The sequence below is a fragment of the Schistocerca piceifrons genome, unplaced genomic scaffold (assembly GCF_021461385.2).
Source record: "Schistocerca piceifrons isolate TAMUIC-IGC-003096 unplaced genomic scaffold, iqSchPice1.1 HiC_scaffold_1093, whole genome shotgun sequence".
In the NCBI taxonomy this organism is placed as follows: Eukaryota; Metazoa; Arthropoda; class Insecta; order Orthoptera; family Acrididae; genus Schistocerca; species Schistocerca piceifrons.
This window is the reverse complement of record NW_025726900.1, coordinates 30,001-37,500: the sequence shown is the minus strand read 5'-3', so window position 1 is coordinate 37,500 and position 7,500 is coordinate 30,001.

The window sequence follows — 7,500 nt, the reverse complement described above, 5'->3', positions numbered from 1 at the left end:
GGGCAAATATATTACGCGGAAGAGTTATAACAGACCGAGCCCCACTGCATGAGGGGAGTCTTTGTCACTAATGTACACAGATGGAACATTTTGGACTGGAACCAGATTACCCGTACACACGGCGCTGATTAGTAATCAATGCAGAGCCATCAAACTACAGAATATATATACAACTGTCCGTATACATGCTGAAAGAGTCTGCCCACAATGGGAACCACACGTCAGCCAGCCACTCTGATCACGCACCACTCTCTGCTTCTAACGGGCGCACATACAATATGTAAGCACCAGCATGGAACAACATCCAGTGCATCCTCTCCGCCACATTACACAATCCACACTATCACAACCAGACCAGGAGGTCCATGCGGAAAATACAATATCCCACCCTTTCGACATCCACCATTGCGCAGATCAGGCACCAACACCCACACATGTCCTATACAACGGTGCACCCAACATCACAATAGTACCTCCTGTCACAGCGCACAAACAATGACATGAGTCAAAGACACAGGTCTGACACAAGCATAGAATTGGAGCGCCGCCTCTAATAAGCCAAAGGTGCATCCTGACGTGACAAATCTGATCATGTCACAAGCATTCACTTACTATAATCACTATCAACGAACCTGCCGCCCCCGCCCCCCCCTACACCTTTCCTTACAACAACGTGTAACCTAACCTAACCTAACCTATGTTGTACCTTAACCTAACCTATGTTGTACCTTAACCTAACCTATGTTGTACCTTAACCTAACCTATGTTGTACCTTAACCTAACCTATGTTGTACCTTAACCTAACCTATGTTGTACCTTAACCTAACCTATGTTGTGCCTTAACCTAACCTATGTTGTGCCTTAACCTAACCTATGTTGTGCCTTAACCTAACCTATGTTGTGCCTTAACCTAACCTATGTTGTGCCTTAACCTAACCTATGTTGTGCCTTAACCTAACCTATGTTGTGCCTTAACCTAACCTATGTTGTGCCTTAACCTAACCTATGTTGTGCCTTAACCTAACCTATGTTGTGCCTTAACCTAACCCATGTTGTGCCTTAACCTAACCCATGTTGTGCCTTAACCTAACCCATGTTGTGCCTTAACCTAACCCATGTTGTGCCTTAACCTAACCCATGTTGTGCCTTAACCTAACCCATGTTGTGCCTTAACCTAACCCATGTTGTGCCTTAACCTAACCCATGTTGTGCCTTAACCTAACCCATGTTGTGCCTTAACCTAACCCATGTTGTGCCTTAACCTAACCCATGTTGTGCCTTAACCTAACCCATGTTGTGCCTTAACCTAACCCATGTTGTGCCTTAACCTAACCCATGTTGTGCCTTAACCTAACCTATGTTGTGCCTTAACCTAACCTATGTTGTGCCTTAACCTAACCTATGTTGTGCCTTAACCTAACCCATGTTGTGCCTTAACCTAACCCATGTTGTGCCTTAACCTAACCCATGTTGTGCCTTAACCTAACCCATGTTGTGCCTTAACCTAACCCATGTTGTGCCTTAACCTAACCCATGTTGTGCCTTAACCTAACCCATGTTGTGCCTTAACCTAACCCATGTTGTGCCTTAACCTAACCCATGTTGTGCCTTAACCTAACCCATGTTGTGCCTTAACCTAACCCATGTTGTGCCTTAACCTAACCCATGTCGTGCCTTAACCTAACCCACGTCGTGCCTTAACCTAACCCACGTTGTCGCCTAACGTAACCCACGTTGTCGCCTAAACCTGCTCTGTAATTGTTATACGACTCGTTCAATTAGTGTAGTGTTGCCCACCCGCAACCCTCGCAATATAGTTCGCTACTCGCACTCCCCGCTCCCCTGTGTATCGCTTCATGTTAAACACCTTGCAAGTCTTGCTCACTTTCCACATGCTCCTGCTGTACACTGTAATGTGGATGGCAGCAGGACGTACATGCCGCCCCTCCCCACGTCCCCACCTTGCCCCCTGCCTTCGCAAGCTGGTTGGTGAGAACTTTGCATGTTCAATGCCCTCCGCATGCGACGTACTCAGGCTACGTTGTGGTGCGGCCTGTGTCAACTGTCCGCTAATGTCGTACGCGTAAACCACAATCTGTACTGCACATTCGTCCTTATGTACTGAATGATACATCGTGGCACATGTGTGACCGTACAACGACTGCGCCCAAAAACGGCGGACCATACAGTGCAAATATTGTGCACGCAGCTACGTGTCGTCTCCCTATGAGAGCTGGATTGCAGTGTGGTACGCCATAGAGACGTGTGGGAGGAACGGACGCCGTGGATGGCGATCAGCATGAGCTGTCTGTTGATGTATTCGGACCTAGTCGTCTCTCCTCACACACCGTGATGGCATGGTGCACCGCGTTCCATATCTGCGACATGCTACAGAGGCCGGTTGACAGTCGTTCGAGCAATGGACATCGCATACGTACGGGGGCCACCTTCCACGTATTGTCTAGGCGTGCACATTTTGTTGCGTGTATGTGGGCAGACGTAGTGTGGCGTGACACCTGACACAGGCATGCAATAATCGTGGAAGTTGCAAATGGCGATGGACGCCTGCGTTTTCTGGTGAAGTTACGCAAATGAACAAATGGTAACCTGTTGTGGTGCGGTTGTTCTCGCTAGGGGTGAATCGGTGATGGCGACGATAGGTTGAGGTACTAACCGGTTGTTCCAGCGATACCCACCATGCCGACGAAACTGAACGGCATCTGGGTGTGAAGCGATACGCGGCGGTGGCTGGGTGGGACCGTCCCCGGCCGGTGAGGGGGCGCCTCCCGGCGTGCTGGCCGCGCGGTGCGTGGGCGCACGCGCTACAGCCGGCTGGTGGGGGCGGCCAGTGGCAGGCGCGCCGGCCGACGGACGCGGCAGGCGTCGCAGCTGCGCGCCGGCGCACCCTGCGCGCGGCGCCGTGCGGCCAAAGTAGGTCCTCGCGGGCCCGGTGCGAAGCGCGGTGGACATCTTCAGTGTGCTGGTCCGATTGAGGACTGTGTGCGTTGAGGATGCGCTGCCGCCCGGCGCTCGGCGCCGCGACGCCGTCTGCTGCTCGGTCGCCCCAGCGGTTCTCGCTGGTGGTTTGTATCGCAGCTGTGCGGATGTGTTGGCGCGTGCGCTGTGCTGGGAGAGTTCGCTTCGGCACCCAAGTGGGGCTTTTGTCCTTCTGTGGCGCTGGCGTTGGAGCTGCCGGTCACCGTAGGTGGCGCGTGTTGTCTCCCGCCGGCAATGCCACGACAGCACGCTCCCGGGCCTCTGTCGGCAGCGGCAAGCTCAGTTGGGAGCACGGGTGGTCGCACCGAAAGCGTCTACTCGCCTAACTCCGGGCGATTGCGCCTCTCTCGAACCCGACCAAGTACTTGGGACGGCGCTGCGCGCCGCCGGGACCTGAGAGGGTTTCGAGGTGTATTGTGCAGGGGAGCTCAGCCTCCTCCTGTTTGCAGAATGATTGAGCGGACGCTTGCGTGTTCGCGCGGGCCCCCGGGACACACTCCCGGGCGGCCGGCTGCTCAGCTCTAGTTGACGCAGCTCCCTGGTTGATCCTGCCAGTAGTCATATGCTTGTCTCAAAGATTAAGCCATGCATGTCTCAGTACAAGCCGCATTAAGGTGAAACCGCGAATGGCTCATTAAATCAGTTATGGTTCCTTAGATCGTACCCACGTTACTTGGATAACTGTGGTAATTCTAGAGCTAATACATGCAAACGTGGGGATGGGATGACAGAATCCTGGCAGGAAACTGCCGAGGTTCTTCTCCAGTCCCTGCTGCCTGACGATACAGCGGAGGGAGAGACAAATGAACAACGGCAGCTACGAGAGCACTTCAGAAGCAACATATATGGAAATGATACGGCAGTCTACCCATTCTCTGAAGAGGAGGTAGCTGCCCACATAAAAACCCTGAAGATAGGGAAAGCTCCCGGGCCAGATGGCATTGTGGCGGAGGTGGTGCAATTCCTGGCTCCCCAGATAGTTGCCCCTCTGACTTACCTATACAACGAATGTCTGAGGCAGCAGAAGTTCCCTCAAATTTGGAAAAGGGCAAATGTAGTTATCATCAAAAAAGGAGCCGATAAAGACCCAGCAGACACAAAATCGTACCGGCCAATCTGCCTGCTTGATCTGCTTGGGAAGGTTCTGGAGAGACTGCTAGCTGACAGACTGGCTGCGCACCGAGTGCTGTGCGGGATGAGCAGCAGGCAATTCGGCTTTAGGCCGGGGCGTTCGGCATCTGATGCAATCGCCCTGGCGGCTGAGGTCTGTGGCTCTACCCCGTACAAGTACGTTGTCGGCATCATGGTGGACATAAGTGGCGCCTTCGACAACCTGTGGTGGCCTTCGCTCTTCTCCTGCTTACGGGAGAAGGAGTGTCCAGGACCGCTATATGGGTGTCTGAGGAGCTATTGTGAGGACCGGGAGGTCTGGTTATCATCCCCTAGCACAAGGGTAAGAAAAACAATCACGAAGGGATGTCCCCAGGGCTCCGTGCTAGGTCCCCTGTTCTGGGACATCCATATGGAACCTTTATTGGATACACTACAGCAAACTAATGAAGTGCTAGAGGTGATAGCCTACGCAGATGACCTCCTTCTACTGGTTGGCGGCCGAAGCCGAGAAGACATTGAGCCAAAAATAGAACAAACAATACAAATACTACAACAGTGGTGCCGAGACACAAAGATGACAATTTCACCGACTAAATCAACATACCTTCTTCTAAAGGGACAGCTAGTAAGAAATCCAACTGTTAGGATAGAGGGCTTACCTGTTCTAAGACGACGTGAGACTCGATATCTGGGTATCATCATTGATGAGAAGTGGTCATTTGGTAGACACATTGAAACCGTAACACAAAGAGCATTACAAGTACTCAATAACCTCATCTCCATTGGACACAAACGCTTCCACCTCCCACCACATCTTATCAAACTATATCACAACAGCATACTCACCTCCATAGTGGGTTACGGTTCAGGAGTCTGGGCGCACAGGCTCACGAGGGTGGTGCCTGCCATGACAGTGAGAAGAGTGCAGAGGAATATGGTTATGAGATCAATGGGGGCTTACAGGACAACACCGGGAGGAGCCCTGTCAGTCATAATGGGACTCTGCCCACTAGATATTAAAATTCGGGAGCAGGCCGCCTGGTACTGGGCAAGAAAGGGGAACTTGGACAAGATAGAGGAAATTCTGGGGAGTAGGACTGACAACAAAACTGAGATCAGATTAAAAGGGGAACAGCTATGGCAACTTTCATGGGCAAGTGAAGAAACAGGACGCAGGACCTTCGAGTTACTGCCAGACGTCAGGGAAAGAATAGAGATGACTTATTTTGAACCAACCAGGGGACTCATCCATTTTCTCACTGGGCATGGACCCTATTCGACATATCTATGTCGATTCGGGAAAAAGGCGACACCTACGTGTGATTGTGGCGCTACGGAGGGCACTCCTGACCATGTGGTCTACGAGTGCCCGCTCTTCAATGATGTGGCCTCAGAGTTGCGCGAACAATTACCTCATAATGACACATACAGACTGTTAAGACACGAAGACACCTTCCGGACCATCAACAAACTGGCTAACGCGGTTTCACAAAAGGTCTTAAGGGATTACCTGAATGAACCACACTAATACTTGATTGGGGACTTATTAAATTACTGATCAAGACAGCACCTTATTCCCAATCCGCCCGGGCACGGACAGGTCGACTCTTCAGTCTAGAATCCGCCGAGTCCCGGGATTAGGGGGAATGGGGAGCAACCCTACCGAACTAGACAACGCACCCAACTATGACATTAGGTTAAGTGTAGTTGTAGAATCTAGTTGTAGATACTTGTTAGGGACCTGCAGCGACCAACTCCATGGCCTGCCCAGTGTCAGGGGCACGCCCATTGGGGTTAGCTCAATGGGCAAGGCCAAATAGTAGGTTTATATTACTAAGCTGACACCTTGTAACGCTGCAGGATTAGCGACTAGTACATAATTAATTTAGTTAAGTCATATAGAGTCCTTAGTTAACATACTAACTGCCCATTGTAGTTTCCAAAGTAAAAATACATTGCAAATTGCTACTAACTAGTCACTAACTTATATTTAGAATAGCTGCAATTGTTATTGTAAAATGTATGAGATCTTTGGCCCACTAATCAATTAAGGTAGTGGGCTACATTGTATTAATACTATGATATAGAAATAAAAAAAAAAAAAAAAAAAAAAAAAAAAAAAAAAAAAAAAAAAAAAAAAAAAAAAAACAGAGTCCCGACCAGAGATGGAAGGGACGCTTTTATTAGATCAAAACCAATCGGTCGGCTCGTCCGGTCCGTTTGCCTTGGTGACTCTGAATAACTTTGGGCTGATCGCACGGTCCTCGTACCGGCGACGCATCTTTCAAATGTCTGCCTTATCAACTGTCGATGGTAGGTTCTGCGCCTACCATGGTTGTAACGGGTAACGGGGAATCAGGGTTCGATTCCGGAGAGGGAGCCTGAGAAACGGCTACCACATCCAAGGAAGGCAGCAGGCGCGCAAATTACCCACTCCCGGCACGGGGAGGTAGTGACGAAAAATAACGATACGGGACTCATCCGAGGCCCCGTAATCGGAATGAGTACACTTTAAATCCTTTAACGAGTATCTATTGGAGGGCAAGTCTGGTGCCAGCAGCCGCGGTAATTCCAGCTCCAATAGCGTATATTAAAGTTGTTGCGGTTAAAAAGCTCGTAGTTGGATTTGTGTCCCACGCTGTTGGTTCACCGCCCGTCGGTGTTTAACTGGCATGTATCGTGGGACGTCCTGCCGGTGGGGCGAGCCGAAGGCGTGCGACCGCCCCGTGCGTGCTCGTGCGTCCCGAGGCGGACCCCGTTGAAATCCTACCAGGGTGCTCTTTATTGAGTGTCTCGGTGGGCCGGCACGTTTACTTTGAACAAATTAGAGTGCTTAAAGCAGGCAAGCCCGCCTGAATACTGTGTGCATGGAATAATGGAATAGGACCTCGGTTCTATTTTGTTGGTTTTCGGAACCCGAGGTAATGATTAATAGGGACAGGCGGGGGCATTCGTATTGCGACGTTAGAGGTGAAATTCTTGGATCGTCGCAAGACGAACAGAAGCGAAAGCATTTGCCAAGTATGTTTTCATTAATCAAGAACGAAAGTTAGAGGTTCGAAGGCGATCAGATACCGCCCTAGTTCTAACCATAAACGATGCCAGCCAGCGATCCGCCGCAGTTCCTCCGATGACTCGGCGGGCAGCCTCCGGGAAACCAAAGCTTTTGGGTTCCGGGGGAAGTATGGTTGCAAAGCTGAAACTTAAAGGAATTGACGGAAGGGCACCACCAGGAGTGGAGCCTGCGGCTTAATTTGACTCAACACGGGAAACCTCACCAGGCCCGGACACCGGAAGGATTGACAGATTGATAGCTCTTTCTTGATTCGGTGGGTGGTGGTGCATGGCCGTTCTTAGTTGGTGGAGCGATTTGTCTGGTTAATTCCGATA